The sequence below is a fragment of the Chiloscyllium punctatum genome, chromosome 9 (assembly GCF_047496795.1).
Source record: "Chiloscyllium punctatum isolate Juve2018m chromosome 9, sChiPun1.3, whole genome shotgun sequence".
Classification (NCBI taxonomy): Eukaryota; Metazoa; Chordata; class Chondrichthyes; order Orectolobiformes; family Hemiscylliidae; genus Chiloscyllium; species Chiloscyllium punctatum.
Window position 1 is genome coordinate 34705392 of NC_092747.1, and position 17601 is coordinate 34722992.

Consider the following 17601-nt stretch of genomic DNA (forward strand, 5'->3'; position numbering starts at 1 on the left):
ACTAGTGGCATATGGGTTTCTGTGAGTTTTAAGGTGTTTAATGATTAACTTGTAATTATTTATGTAGCCATTGTTATTACATTTCAAATACAATAATGGATAATGGTTTTCATTTAAATTGGGTGAATTTTATCAAACAGGTGCGCGTTGGAAGGTTGGGGAATCTAGGAAAATCGCATAGCTTAGAAAAGAAAATGATATTTTCGCTCAGTCTGAGTAGTTCTATGAGCTCTTAGCTGATTCTATATGTGTGAGTCAGTTGAGAAAGGGAGAAGATAGTTAAGAATTGTTAAATTATGTTAACTTAGTACAAAGAATTTACTTTAAAGTTCCAGAACAGTAATATTTAGTTAAAACTCTAAAGAGGTTATGTAAAGCTGAAGAAGTCTAGACTTGATTATGTGATAAATGGAGGGAAACGCTATCAGATTCTTATGACCAGGAATTTGTGCCACAGCTAAATCAACGCTATGTGGGATAGAGAAGGGCCTTCTCTCTGGTGAGTCAAAAGTGTGGTGCTGGAAACGCACAGCAAGTCAAGCAGCATCCAAGGAGCAGGAAAATTGACGTTTCAGGCAAACGCCGTTCATCAGGAATGAATGAAATGAATGAATCAGGATTCAATCCTGATGAAGAGCTTTTGCCCGAAACGTCAATTTTCCCATTCCCTGGATGCTGCCTGACCTGCTGTGCATTTCCAGCACCATACACTCGATTTTCATCTCCAGCATCTGTAGTCCTCACTTTTGCCATTTTCTCTGGTGGTTGAGCATGGATGTGGGATGTTGTTGAGATTATTGGGGTTGTACTTTTATGGTGTGTTTAGAAATCGTTAAATATGTGTATTATGTAAATAATTGGGTTTACTCTGGGAGTTTATCATAATTTTGTAAGTGTAAAATTTCTGTTTTATTGTCAAGCCTGAATAAATAGTATTGCGTGTTTGAGTTTCGTTGAAAGACCACTTCATTATAACCCCCAAACAAATGACTTATCAAGCCAGATTTCAGACTGGGATCTGACTTGTTCAGCTGAGATCATAACATGTTCTGCCACCTTCCTAGCTTTTCAGGATATCTCCTGGACTGCCTTCAGACAGCTAACACAAGCACTCTGCCACCCTGAGCAAGTTCTCCTGGTATTTAACTCTGTTGACCAGTAACCTGGAGATAATAACTTCCATTTCAACTATTTCTGAAAAACTGACTGGGTCCCCTGGACTTTTCTGTCATGCATTGCCATTCACAGACTCATTTTTGGACCAGGATGATCCCTGGTGTGGAGGGATTGTTTTATGAGCAATGCTAAACTCATGGAGTTTAGAAGAATGAGAGGCGATCTCATTGATACACACAGCATTCTTAAGGGCTTGATAGGGTAACTACTGAGAGGAAGTTTCCCCTCATGGGAGAATCTAGAATGGCATCGTCTCAGAATAAATAGGCACCAATTTAAGACAGATAAGGAGGAATTTCTTCTCTCAGAGGGTATGAGCTTCTAGAACATCTTGCCATAGAGATGGCAAGAGCTGTTGTGCTTATGTAAGACTGAAATAGATAAATTCATGATCAGTAGGGGAATCAAGGGTTCCAGGGAAAGTGGTTGTGTAGAATTTTGGATTAGACATGATCCTGTTAAATGGCAGAGTGGGCTTGAGGGGCCAGACAGCTGGATCTGTTCCTATTTTTATGGTCTTATGGCTTAACAGATTGGCAGGGACAACAAATAGAATGTAACAATGTATTACATATTATAATGTAGAGAACAGTAAGATGGAAATTTGGCCAGAATAGTAAGAAGAGAATACACAGACTTAATGCTAAAACTTCTAAAGCAGTCGGAGAGCTAAGGGACTTAAACATTCAGATAGAGAACATCGAACATAGAACAGTTCAGCACAGTACAGACACTTCAGCCCTCAATGTTGTGCTGACCTTTTATCCTACTCAAAGATAAAACTAACCTACACATCTTTCATTTTACAATCATCCAGGTGCCTATCCAAGAGTTGCTTAAATGTCCCTAATGTATCTGAATCTACAACCACTGCTGGCAGTGCATTCCACACACCCACCACTCTCTGTGTATAGAACCTAGCTCTGACATCTCCCCTAAACCTTTCTCCAATCAATATATAGAACACAGAACAACACAGCAAAGAAACAGGCCCCTCAGCCTACTATGTCCATGCCAACCAGGATGCCATTATAAACTAATGTCATCTGAAATGTATCTATTTTTAAAATACTGCCTCCAATGAAATGATATCTTTCCTCAAATAAGGGGATCAAAACTGCACACAGTACTCCAGATGTGGTCTCAACAGCGTTTTATATAGTTGCAGTAAAACACCCCTAATCTTATATTCCAACATTTTCGAAATAAAGAGCCATTATCCTTCCTGATTATTTGTACCTGTGTGCTAGCTTTATGTATTTTATGCCACGTATCTCCAATTCCCTCTGTGTTACAGCTTTCTGTAGTCTCTCTCCATTTAAGTAATATTCTATTCTTCTGGTCTCTCTTCCAAAATGAACAGATTTTGCATTTTCCAACATTACACTCCATTTGCCAACTTTTTGCCCACTTACTTCATTGATAAATATCTGTCTGTAAACTGTTTTTATCACTATTATATCTTGCCTTTCCACCTATTTTTGTATTGTATGCAAATCTGGCCACAGTACATTTACTTCCTTCTTCTGAGTCATTAATATACAGTATATTGTAAACAGTTGCAGTCCTAACACAGATCCCTGTGGAACCCTACTGGTTATGGGTCACCAATCTGAAAAAGGAGCCACTCATTGTTTCCTGCCCATGAACCAATTCTCTATCCATGCTATTACACCACTTCAAACACATGGGCTCTTATGACTTAAACGTTGATGAGGTACATTGTCAAACACTTTCTGGAAATTCAAATAGAACACATCCACTGGTTCTCTTCTATTTACTTTCAGGTTTTCCATATCTGCAGTTCTTTGTTTTATTGCAAATGGATTCTTGATTACCAAGTGGTTAAAAAATTATCAGAGGATATGCAGGAATGGAGAGTTGAGATTAAAATCAGATCAGCAGCGATTTTATAGAATGGTGGAGCAGGTTTGAACGACCGGGATTAGAGGGCTTGAGTTATAAGGAGAGGCTAGGGAGGCTGGGACATTTTTCACTGAAGCATCGGAGGTTGAGGAGTGACCTTACAGAGTTTTATAAAATCATGAGGAGCATAGATAAAGTGGATAAAAAAGGTCTTTTTTTCTAAGGTAGGTGAGTTCATTTTAAGGTGAGAGGAGCAAGATTTAAAAGGACCTGATTGGCTACTTTTTCACACAGAGCGTGGTTCGTATGTGGAATGAACTGGTAGATGCAGGTACAGTTACAACATTTAAAGGATATTTGGACAGGTACATGAATAAGAAAGGTTTAGAGGGATATGGGGCAAATGCAGGGAAATGGGACTAGTTCCGTTTAGAATTCCTGGTTTGCATGATGAGTTGGACCGACGGGTCTGTTTCTGTGCTGTGTGCCTCTATGACTCTGTATACTCTGGTTGAGACTCCCTCAAAAGCATTTTCTCTGTCATGTAGCCATGCTGACTCTGCTTGATTAGATTATCATTTTCCATATGTTCTGCTATTGCTTTCTCAATAATTGTTTCCAATGCTTTTCCCCAAAAGATGTTAGGCTAATCAGTCTATAGTTACCTGCTTTTTGCATTCTCTCTTTTTGTTTTGGGGTGTCACATTTCCAATCCTCTGGTATTACTCCAAAATCTAATGAATTTTAGAAAATTATAACCAACACATCCGCTATTTCTGTAACTGCTTCTTTTTGGATCCTAGGATGCATGCCATCTGGGCCAGGGGTCTTATCTACTTTTAGCTCTATTAGTTTCACTGAAAGTACTTCTTTAGTGACTGTGATGTTCTTAATTCTTCCCCACACCATGGCATTCTTTAGTATTAATGGAATATTTGACGTATCTTTCAATGTAAAGACTGACGCAAAATATCTGTTTGATTCATCTGCCATTTCTTTGTTCCCCAAAACCAACTCTCCATATTCATTCTCTAAGGGCCCAATGTCTACTTTGACCTCTCTCTTTCTTTTCATATATTTAAAGAAGCTCTTAATATCAGTTTTACATTTTTCACTAGTTTGTCCTCAGTTTATGTTTTTTGTCTTTATTATGTTTTTAGTCCTCCCTTGCTGGATTCTGAATTTATTCCAGTCTTTGGAACAATCACTGACTTTGACCTCTTATATCCTTTTTTTCAACTTAATACTCTCAACTTCCTTGGTTAGCCATAGATGGTTTATTCATCTCTTAGAATCTTTCCTCCTTATAGGAATGTATTTTTGCTGAGAGTCAAGAATTAACTCCTTAAATGTTTGCCATTGCTTGCTTACAGTCATTCCTGTTAGTCTATCCACCTAGTTCACTTTAGCTAATCATGTTCTCGTTTCATGGTAATTCATTTTACTGTAGTTAAAACAGCTCTTTAAAACTTAAACTTCCCACTCTCCAACTAAATATTAAATTCTATCATGGTATGAGACACTGCTTCCAGGAGATCTTTTACTCAGTGGTCATTTATTAAACCCATTGCACGATCCAAGATTGCCTGCTCCCTGGTTGGCTCCATGACTTATTGCTCTAGGAAATTATCCCTCACGCATGCACTCTATGAATTTGTTGTTCTAGCTACCCTTTCCAATTTGGTTAATCCAATCAACATGAAGATTAAAGTCAGCTCTAATTATTGCTCTATTCTTTTACATGCTCCTATTACTTGTGGATTTATAGCCTTTCCCACAGAGTGGCTATTGTTTGGGAGTTTCTGCACTACTCCTACCATTGCCTTCTTTGCCTTGCTATTTCTTACATCCACCCAAATGGAGTCTACATTGCCTGAGCCTACATCATCTCTCACAGCTGTCCTCATTTTATTTCTTATTAACTATGCTACCCCACCACGTTTTCAAACCCTCTTGTCTCCCCACAAGGTCAAATAGCCCTCTCTATGTCTTCCTGAATTTGCCTACATACATCTTCATAGTTGACCAAGCTATTATTTTTCCACTGTCAGCAAGTTTTGTGTCACTAATGTGCAAGATCACTTTCTCACTGTATAAAGAAGAGTAACAGTATCAACATTTACCTTCCCTGCCCCACCTAAGGAGGTCACCAGTTTGAAAAACAGAGTCAAAAGACTGGTGGCATTGGATTGGTTTTCAAGGACACACCGTAACAGTTGGCCTTTCCCTTGAACAGGATATGTGTAGCAGAACTTGAATATGAATTTATGGAGGGTAAAATATAGGAATTCAGCAAGATGATAGCTGAATCTGGAGGGGACAAAGGCGTATCTAAGGGTTTGAGTAATGAGAGTACTAATATGCAGGAGGGGCCAATTTCACAAGGTGAAGAGATGGTTGAACCAAATTCCCTCATGGAAACTTCAATAATAACAAACTGGGTTAACTTGATTGTTATTTTTTCCTCCACGCGTACTTGCAACTCTCTATGGAAACATCTTAACAATGGTTAATGATGTTTGCAAAGCTGCAACAACTTGGCAGATTTGACACAAAACACAAGGGGTCTTCTAATTCAAGTCCTTTAATTATAGTTTTCATTCATTTATAGATGCTTTTTGGAGCCAGAGCACATAATGATTCTCTCTGGATTTTCTTTCTAACTTTGCTGGAACCAATTGTGAATTATTGGCTCAGAACAACAGGATAAATTTGATTCTTTCAGATTATTTGTAGCCTTTGCTGCAAAATTGTAATCCTTAAATTATAATCCTTTGAATGAAGTTAATTGAGGGCAGAGCTGGATATTTATATTCTATTGACCCAGAATTTCTTGTGAATTTGAGTTAGTAGGAAATCATTATTAGTCCAGGATAAAAAGTAACAGGAAATAATGGTGTAATCATAATTTTTTGGGATAAATATTCCCATCCAGACTTAGAAATGGTCATTTTACTAACTCTATTATTGTCAAAAAGTTTACATTTTCTTGCTGCAGTCACTTAGACTGAAAAATAAAGGTGCAGGTCACCTGGGGAAAAGCAACAAATGTCAGCCTTGCCAGCAATACCCACATTCCACGTAAACATAACAATAAAAAGTCAGCACCTGATGCACCATTAGGTCATTGACCTTACATTGGAACCAGGAGAACAGATACATGTAATAGCTATTCACCAAAGGCTTGAATGGGCCAAGTGCACAGCTACATTTGTCCAGACTGCCTTTATCAATGGGGATGGCCTGCTGTTTCCACCCTCAGGGAAAAGAACTTGACTTCACTCCTGGACAGCTTCCAGGAGAATCCCCAGGGAAACATTGCTAACCCAAAAGGATAAAACCACTAAACCTGTCAAATGGGACATGCTGGTCCAACTTGACTTGAAAGTCCAACTGTGTGAACAGTATATTCATTTCAAAGCATTTTTTTTACTGGTTCTTAAAGCTTGGTACAGCTTTTTGATTGGTGAATTGGATCTCTGGGGCAGGTTTGAGGGATGAACAGGGATTGAACGTTGCTCCTGGGCTGCAGAGAATGAAACTTTCCCCAGTTGCTTTTTAAATATGGCACTCAGATGTTGGAATCTGGAATGTGCTAGTCCACTTCAGAACCTCCTGCCTGTACAATCTGGTCTTGGGCTGCTGTATGAATATGTAGTGATCATGCAGGAAAACACAATCCTCACCTGAGCACCTTTCCCACTTTTATACCTGCCTCCAGACAGTCTCAAACAAATTTTGTCCACGGTTTCAAAATCTGATTTGAAATTTGAATAAACGTTAACTGGAATAATTTAGAAGGCTGCACTAATGAGGCTGCATAACTTAATGGCTTCTTCTTTATATTCCAAGACTATGCCTCATGTAAAACTCAATAATCATGTCGATGTCAAGTCACCTACACCATTATTTTTCAGGCCAAGTATCTGCAGAAGGAAAATTTGCAATTTCTGACTGGAATAGAGCTAGGATAATGCCTTTTTCTCAGATTTGGTGGGAATATCTGTTTCAGAAAACGTTAGTGCAATATAAATAATGACATCACACACACTTACATGACTATATCCTGGAGCTTTTATCCAGGGTTAGTAATGCTTGTCCTAAAAACTTAAGTTCACAGGAAATTCCAGGCCAATAAAACATAAATATTCAACTCGGCCCTCAATTGATTTCATTTGCACGATTCTAGTTTTACAGCAAAGGCTACAAATAATCTTGAGGAGTCAAATATATCCTGGTGTCATGATTCACAATTCACAATTGATTCTAGCTAAGTTAGAAAACCCAGAGAGAATCATTATGTGCTCTAGCTCCACACGGGTAAGCACCAGTGAGTGGCTCAGAAAAATCAGGCTCCAGTGCAGTAAGAGCATTGAGGCAATCCACCAGAATCTACACCGCTGTCTACTCAATGCCCCTCAGAGTGTAAATTAACTTTGGAAGATTACCACTGCAAAAGATCATTACACTGAAAATTGACCGCCAGGCATCACCATCAGATCATGGAGTCAAAGAATCTCTCAATGTGGAAGCAGGCCATTCAACCCATCAAGTCCACACTGCCCCCTCCGAGGACTATTCCACTCAAAACCAGCCTACTACACTATCCCTGTAACCCTGCACTTCCCGTGGCTAGTTCACCTGGCCTGTGCACCTTTATGCACTATGGGCAATTTAGCATGGCCAATCCACCTAACCTGTACACCTTTGGACTGTGGGAGGAAACCCACAAAGACATGGGGAGAATGTGCAAACTCCACACAGCCCAGAGGTAGAATCGAGCCCAGGTCCCTGATGATGTGAGGCAGCAGGCTAACCACTGAGCCACTGTATAATATGCAATTAATGTTTGTGACTTCACAGAAGCTACCAGTGCTGGCACCAGTACTGTCTCTCACACATCTTCTAGAATAAAATTTAAATTATAAAATCTGAAATTCAAAATCTGCAATGGCAACCATGTAACCATTGTTGATTGTTGTTAAAAAATCATCTAGTTCACAAATGGCTTTTAGGGAAGAAGATCTGACACCCTGACCCAGTTTGGCCTCTGTGTGGCCCCAGACCTACAATAATGTGGTTGGCTCTTACCTGCCCTCTGAAATGGCCTAGACAGCCCATTAGCTCAAGGACAACTAGAGATCAGCAACAAATGCCAGGCTTCCTAGTAATGCCCACATCCCATATAAGCGGGAAGAAAGAAAAGTAGCAGTTCTTACAGCATCAGGTCATTGACCGTTCACCTCATCCATGACAGCGTATACATCTAATTGCTTTTCACCAATGGCTTGCATGGGCTAAGGTCACAACCATGAGAGATAGTCATTTGAAATGAACCTTGTTTGAGTTCAGCTCCACTTGCGTTCTCCAATCAGGTGTGCTAGTGTCCTATGTAGCTGTTTTACTTGGGCACTCCTAACACTGTAAACATTTAACAACAGTAAGCTAAACTGAGGTATGAGACTTTTCATGAGCTAATCAACTTAGAGACGTTTCTCCCTTAATATTGTAAACATGTATACAAAGAAATGCCTTAGTTATGAGGGAGTCAAATGCCTGGAGAGGTTTGTCCTCACAGGACATTAGAAAAATAAAATGTGTACCCCAACATTGCATTGATGAACATAATTTCATATAATACCTGGGGTATTAGTGAGTATTCATATCGTGCTAACAAATGCAAAACAGGTTCCTGACCATGATTTTGGGAAAGCATTCTTAAACATTCTGAGCATTTAATAGCAAAACTTCAACTCACTGTCAGGAAACTGAGTTTTTTTCCCTCTCATCCAATAAAGTTCTCCAGTCTGTCCTTCCAAAAGCTCCAGATAGGATCTAGACATTTCTGTCTAAAGTTTTTGTTTTCTTCATTAGATGTTAGTGTTTATTTTTGTGGGCAATTGTGGGCAAAATCTATAAGACTACACTGAAGGAAGGCAATTGGATGGTTGTAGTAAGAATTGTAGGACTTGGTGTTTTGGGGGAGGGGATAGTTCAGATGAAATGCTATTATACAAGCTTTTATATGCATGTTCTGGTGGATTACAGCATTAGTGATGAACTCTGTTCAAACCATTTCTCCTCTTCATTTTGCTCCTCCACTTTTTAAGTGCTGGCACCAGCTGGGCCCTGGGTATAACCAAATTATGTACTGTGTAATACATAGCCACAGACCTAGAAAAGTGATAAGAGATACACTGCAGAGTTCATCCTGGAGGGTCATGCAGAAGAAATATTGCTTCTGCTGATTGATCTGTGAATGCTATTTCTTGTGGGGGAATGATTTAGTTGTCAGTTCTCTCAACAGGAGTCTCAAATTATATCCGGGGGTTGGGGGGGGGGGGTAGTGGGGTAATGTTTACCACCAAGTCTTGAGCCTGTGATCTGATGGCTTGGTTGGAATTGCTACTCTCTGCACGGGGAATATGATTCATATGTTACTCCGGGCCAAAGAAAGCCTCAGTCACCATCCTGACATAATGATACGCCACAGACTGAGATGTTGGCAGCTCTGGGCAGTACTGTCCATGTCAAGCCGTAGATGTAGCTGCAGTACAGTTCAGTGACAGCAGTGGTCTTGCCTATTGTTAATGCAATGATTGTATGATATTTCAGGTCCTGGGGCAGATCAGTTGGATAAAAGGATCTTACAAACAGTTGAAGTTCCTTATTTCAATATTATAACGGGTTCCTGGATGACCTAAGAACATGCCTGGCCCAATATGGAGACTGTTACATTTCTGAAATGGAATTAATGCATGTACTGATTGTAGGATGCTTTGGCATCCATTTTACTTCTAAACAATGAAGGCAGTGCAATCAAATTTCTCTGCCATAAGTTTAAAAGGGGCTCTGCTGCAGTTCAGAGCATGGAACATTTACGATCCAGTGCACGGTTTGTACCTCATGATTTTATGATACCACGATGAAGCTAGTCAATAGCTCAATCTTAAAAAATGTAGAAATATTTCAAACCAGTAATTACTCCAGTGTAGCTAGACATAAATCAATCACACCTTATGCACCAGTGTCATGTTACTGAATTTATGATAAATGATAGGACCCAGTTTTCTTTTGATTAGCTTTGTGTCTTTGCTGCTTTTCTAGTCTCTGATTGCAAGCTTCAATACAAAACACTCAGGAATAGTCAATCAAAGAGCCAGGTGGGCTACAGCAGATGCTCACGTTATTTTCAGTGCTTTGAGCATCTTGTTGAACATTTTTCTTTCCTGAGGTATGATTTGAATGGGCACCAGCAAAAGGAATATATCCAAATATAAATAGAATTTAGTTCATTAGAAAAATTAATTAATCTGCAGTTGAATATACCTTTCATTATTGTTTTGTGTTTTACATTGGAGCCGATGTTATGTAATATAATTCTGCCACACCAAGTACTTGTCCTTTTAAGCCCCAGATCTCGTCCTTTCTTAGTTGGTGGTCCTTTGTTTATGCTTCCTTCTGAAAGGGCACAAATGTCCTCTAACAGTTGCAAAATGATTCCTGGTAAGCCATCAGTTACATTAATGATAGTTTCAAGAATGTGAGTTCAGTACTTACCAGTCTGAAATGGTTCGGCGTAAATTTGACTTAACGTGATTATGTAAAATGGGTAATGCCAACTCAGTTAGCAACTGCATATCTTTCCTGATTGCCATTTTGTGACTACATTGATATCACCTGCTTTACATTATAATCCAACTTCAAATTTACCCCCCTAGAAATTCAAGTTTAACAATCACTAAAAAGATCTCCCTGATGAGACAGGATCCATTCATCACCCCTTGACATTCAATGGCATCACCACTGCCGTATCCCCCACTACCGACAAGCTAACGTTTACCATTGACTCGGCTCTGAATACTGTGGTGGTAAGAGCTGGAAGAAATTGTGAATTCTTCAATGAGTAATTCACCTCCTGTCTCCACCATCAAGTCAGGAGTGTGAAGGAATATCTCCACTTGCTATTTGGATGAGTGCAGCTCTAACAACAATCAAGAAGCTCCAGACAAAGCAGCATGCTTGATCAGCATAACTTCCAACACCAATAACATTCACTCCCTCCAGCACTGATGCATGTTGGAAACAGTCTGTATCGTCTACAAAATGCAGCACAATTCACCAAGGTTCTTTCGGTAGCACCTTCCAAAGCTACAACCTCAACAATCTGGGACAAGGTAATCAAATGTGTGGGAATACTGACAGCTGGAAATTCCTCTCCAAATTCCTCTCCAAAATTCCACTTCAAGTGTCTTTCCTTCACTGTCACTAGTTCAAAATCCCAGAACTCCTGGATCTACACAACCATGGATTGCAGCAGTGCAAAAAGGCAAATCACCACTCCCTCCTGAAAGATATTTAGGGATGAGTGATAAACGCTGGCCTAGCCAGTGGCATCCACAGCCCATGAAAGAAATCATTGTTTAAACAGTTCTCAAGGTTATTAGGTTCCAACCTATTTCATATCCCATATTCGTTCTCAGGCTGGCAAGACATCCAAATTAACTCACCAGCTTTCCTGCTGCAAAAAGACATGATGGATGAGTAATTCATAAAATAAATCGCACTAGTCAGGGCACACTTTCATTCCATAGTTAATTGTTTTTGATTTTAACTGTGCGGTCATTTCAACTGGACACTTTAACACTTAATTATTAAATTGTGTAGCTGTTAAGATGCAGAATCATCAATGGTTGTTAGAACTATACCTTGAAAATTGGCAGTGTTTTTCTTTTAGTCTTTCAATCTAGTATTTGCCTTTACAGCAATTTCAAATTGCGCTTTGTAATCTTCCCTGGCTCATAGACTCACTCGATGTTAGAGAAGAGCACATTACTGTGAAATCTAAAGGGCTGCTCCGGGAATAGTCATTCACAGAACCAACTGTTCTCACAATTTTCAGTGTTTTTGAGTGCCTTGGGACTATTTATGAAAAAATGAATTTGTGTTTATGAAAGCAAAATGCTACAGATACTGAAAATCTGAAATGTAAACAGAAAGCTCTGGAAATACCCAGCAGGACAGAGAACAACAGAGGGCAGAACTTTATTATTTGAACCACAAAATAAATAATATTTATTTGCACAAAGATGTTAACACTTTAAAAAAAATTGTTGGAAGAAATTCTAGACTATAAAGACATACCACTATTAGAACACGCATAATATTATGCCACCTTTGAGGGATGTAAACCAATTCTAGGGTTAATAAATGACTCATCTGAACTGGATATATCTGTGATCGTACAGATGAATGGTCTGTCATCTCATTTCAACCATGATACTTGGGCAACTGTGTTACTGTGTTATGTGAAAAATGTTTTGGTTGAAAAGAATGAAGCTACAGCCATTTGACAATGTACTGTATGGCACAAGTGGAACACCACTGAAAATCAAAGGCATACTCTCACAATGGAACCAATACTATCTGGAACAGATGTTCATCATGTACATGAGCAGAAAAACATGTTTCACTCTTAAAATTTTATGGCATGTTGAAGAATCTCAGTCAGCTCAGAAATCAAATTGTATTCATCAGCATAACTATATTCAACAAGATGAAGATTTCATAGTAGAAGTGTTAGTAATTATAATGAAATCAGCCAGGTGGATATCAAAGAATATGAGTTCCCTGATTGGAGCTGTTAATCTGATCCAATCAGGGAGCCCTGGCTGACAGATTTAACAGGGGTATCAGACATCCTGGTCACTCTGACAGCTGGCTCTCAGGGAGCTGGATGAGTGTTAAGGACTCCCCACATGTAAATAAACAGTATCTCGATGATGCGATACTGGACTCTGTGGAGTTACTTCATGAAACATGTTCACTGAACCCAAGAGAAAATATATACCGTTCATGATTAATTATATTGGTGTATGGCAACTCTTCCTGTCTCAAAGATCAAAAGATACCACTGAATTAATTGGTTTGGATTAGGTATTCAATTGTCTTCCAAACACAAATGAATCTTCAGAATCTGTTCATTGAATATCTTTGACTAGACAAGTACAAGGAGCTTTTGTTTCTTATTCAGTCATGAGATGTGGGCAAGACTAACTGGGTCTGCATTTAATGTTCATTACTAGCTTCCTTTGAAAAGAAGCCTTCTTGAACTGCTGCAGCCTCTTTGGTGGTTAGATAGAGTCACAATGCTTTTCGGGAATCAGTTCCAAGATTTTGACCCAGGGACAAAGATATGTTTCCAAGTAACATTGGTGAATGGCTTGGAAAAAATCTTACAGGTGATGATTTCACATGCATACGCTGCCCTTGTCATTCCAGATGGTGGTGATCACGGATTGGAAGGATCATCCTAATGAGTGTTAGTGAGTTATTGCAATGCATCTTGCAGGTGGTACTCATTGCTGTTACGAAGCATCAATGGTATAGTTGAATGTTTGTGAATATGGTGGCTACCTAATGGGCTAATTTGTCTTGGATGGTGCCAAACTTCCTAAGTGTTCTTGGAACTGCACTTATCCAGACAAATGGGGAGCATTCCGTCACATTCCTGATTTGTGTCTTGTACATGCTTTAGGAAGTCAGGAGGTGAATCACTCATTGCAGAATTCCTAGCCTCTGATCCGTTCCTATAGCCATGGTACTTACACAATTATTTATTTGTTTCAGTTCTGGTTAGTGGTAATCACAATATGTTGACTGCAGAGGATTCAGTGATGCTAATGCCATTGCATGTCAAGGGGTGATGGTTAGATACTGTTTTGTTGGAGATGGCCTTTCCCATCACTTGTGTGTCCGGAATTATACTTGCCACTTGTCAGCCCAAGCCTGAATGTTCTTCTGCGAATAGTAAACTCTTGATTGTCAGTTCTGCTACTTAGTAAAAGCAGCACCAATCAACCTGACTGCTAATGACTAATAAAAGGATAATGTTATCCAAGCAAATACATGCAAGAATAGAAGGATCACATGTGAGTCTACCTAGTTACATCATCAAAATGAGAAGATAGTACAGCTATGTTCTCTGACACAATTTGAGGAAAGTAAAGATCCAACAAAGAAGAAATTTGTTCATTGGCAACATCAATGTCAGTACATATCCTCTGCGAAGTACATTTAGGAAATCCATGACCCACCAAGTTTCCAATATTGCAATGAACTGAACCTGAATATTTCAGCAGACTCCCAATGCAACCAAGCCCATTTAATAACCAGAAGAAAGCTGGGGGAAGAGGCATGTAGCTGTTGTACAAGTAAGTTGAACATTCTTCTGCTGTGAAATCTTCCTCTTATTTAGCGCAGTTATGTTGATCACTATGTAGCTTGTGAGCTGGTTGAGGTTGTTAACATATTATAGATTTTTAAAAGTGCAACAGTTTTTTCTAACCTGAAAGGATTACATGACATTACAATATAAGCTCCACACATAATGAACTGTTTCTGTGAGGAGGTAACCAGTTTCTAACCAGTTCAGTTTGAGTTGTTCTAAGTTCCATGTAACTAAACAGTAGCATGTACTTATTTTTAAATCTAACCTGAGGTTGCACAAGAGACTATCATGTTACTCAGAGGTAATGCAACTATCTCTTAAGTACAATAGGATAAATTTATTCTGTTCAATAAGACTGCACCTCTATTCTGCCAGTGATTTCCTGGGGGCATCTTTCCCAATTTGGTATCAGTAACTTAGACTAATACTAATAAGAAGGATTGGTGGCACTGAATCTCCCCATGGTTCTATATATATTAAATAAATCTCCATGAAGAGTCACTCTAACTTCGCTTTAAAATTCCTCAATCAGTTGGTGTTACTGCAATTAGTTTCTGGAAAACTTTTTCTTACTAATTTCTAAACCACTCAGGGCTCCTTTTCTCCTTACCCTGTCTGTAAAGGAGACTGTTAAACAAAACTGCTTTTTAAAATTTCATTTGTGGGGCATGGACATTGCTGGCTGGCCAGCATTTTTTGCCTGTCCCTAATTGCTCTTAAGAAGGTGATGGTGAGCTGCCTTTTTGAATTATTGCAGTCCATGTGTTGTAGGACTGCAATACCATTAGGGAGGGAATTCTAGGATTTTGACACAGTAACAGTTTTGAAACAGCAATATATTTCCACTTCAGGATGGTAAGTAACTTGGAGGGGAACTTGCAGGTCATGGGACTCCCATATATCTGCTGCCTTTGTTCACCTAGATGGAAGTGGTTGTCAGTTTGGAAAGTGTTGCCTAAAGAGCTTTGGTGAATTTTTGCAGTGCACCTTATAGGTAGTACATATTGCTGCTACTGAACGTCAGTGATGGAGGGAGTGGATATTTATAGATGCACTGCCAATCAAGTCAGCTGCTTTGTCATGGATGGTATCAAGTTTCTTGAGTGCCATTGGAGCTGCATTCATCCAGGCAATTGGGGATTATTCCATCACACTCCTGATGTGTCCCTTGAAGGACAGGCTTTGGGGAGTCAGGAGGTGAGTTACTCATTACAGTATTCCTAGTTTCTGACCTGCTTTTGTAACCATAGTATTTTTGTGGCAAGTCCGGTTCAGTTTCTGGACTTTCTCCCTGAATGACTGGTTTCTATCTGAAATAACCCTGCACAGCAACTTTCGAAATGAACTTGTTTCTGACTCTGTCCCTGTCTTACAGGATATGTTGTTGTGAGGGAACAGTGCTATTCTTTTCTCTTCTATCATTATTTCTAATGCACTGAACTATTAACCTCAAACACTATTGCAAAGCTGTAAACCCACATTAAGAATGCACACAATAAGAAATTTCAAACACCTTGTCACCACTGAGAGAGATCTAAAGTGAAACTAAGATCATATCCTTTCCTTCTGAACACATGTAATATATAAATGTAAATAAAACTTAATTGTATAGATAATTTATTCACTTTAGAACTCAAGTTTCAAATGATAAGAATATATTACGAATTGTCATTACTGCAGTTAGAGCAAGTAATTCAGAAAGCTAATGTATGTTACTGTATATGGTGAAGGAAATTGAATTCAGAAGCAGGGAGGCTATGCTTTAGGTTATACCAAACTTTGGTTAGAGTATTATATACTGTATTGACGCACTTATTTCAGGAAGAATATAAAAGCATTGGAAGCTATATAAGGAAGGTTCACAAGATTAAAACCAAGATTGGACAAGTTGTCTTCTGAGGAAAGATTGGACAAGCTAGGCTTGTATCCTTTGGAATTCAGAAGAGTAAGAGGTGACTTGTTTGAAATATTATTGATCTTCAATGGTCTTACCAGGCTGGATGTGGAGAGATTGTTTTCTCCTGTGGGATAATCTTGTACTAGGCTGTTTTAAAAAAAAAGTGGCTGCTCATTTAAGACAGAGACAAGGACAATATTTTCTCATATTATAACAATTGTGAATCTTTAGAACTCTCTTCCACAAAAGGCAGGTGTAGCAGAGTCTTTGAATATTTTTATGGCAGTGTTAGATTGTTACTAAGCAAGTGGATGAAACGTTATCGGAGTTTGGCAGAAATGTGGAGCAACCAGATTAACCATGGTGGAGCAGGTTCAAAGGAAATAGTAACCTACTTCTGTTTTTGATTCATATGTTCATATGTATATTCATATGTGATTGAACACTTAGATTAGATTAGATTACTTACAGTGTGGAAACAGGCCCTTCGGCCCAACAAGTCCACACCGCCCCGCCGAAGCGCAACCCACCCATACCCCTAACCTAACACTACGGGCAATTTAGCATGGCCAATTCACCTGACCTGCACATCTTTGGACTGTGGGAGGAAACCGGAGCACCCGGAGGAAACCCACGCAGACACTGGGAGAACGTGCAAACTCCACACAGTCAGTCGCCTGAGGCGGGAATTGAACCCGGGTCTCTGGCGCTGTGAGGCAGCAGTGTTAACCACTGCCACCGTGCCGCCCACTGCTTCAATTGATGGTGAGAGGCTAGACCTTGGTTCTTCTCACCTAGAACTTAATTCATTCTGCAGGAGAGGTGGCAGAGTTCCAGTGTGCCACTATCCAGTCTACATTAAGTTCCATTTCTGCCTCCAGGTCCCCTGTTTCTAGGCCCAGAAGATTCTACACATAGTCAATCTTTTAGTTCAATGACCTTTTGTCAGAGCATTCTCATTTGCTGAGGTTATACTTCAATGTACTGAAGTTCGAAAAGGAGATTTTTTTTCCAATTTAAGTTTCAAATCAAATTTCTAATGGCAGGCACAGAAAATGATTTAGCTCCCATAGTTACTTCAACTTTGACTTGCAAATCAAATGTTTCAATGTTCCGTTAACCTCTTCATTTGGTTCAAAATTATAACTAATTTTATCTTTGATTTCAAAACCACATCTTGGCATGAAAACTGAAAGTTGTGAAATAGACAACCTGTCTTAAATTCAGCAACTCAAATAAAGGAAAAGCAAGAAACAAAAACATTAATTGCTGAAAAACTCAGCAGGTCTGGCAGCATCTGTGGAGAGAAAACAGAGTTAACATTTCATGTCCAGTGATCCTTCAAAACTGATTTTAGCGAGGGAAAGATTGGTATACATGTTGAAGATAAGGTGGGGGAAGGGGGAGGAGTGTAAACAATAATTGGAAATGG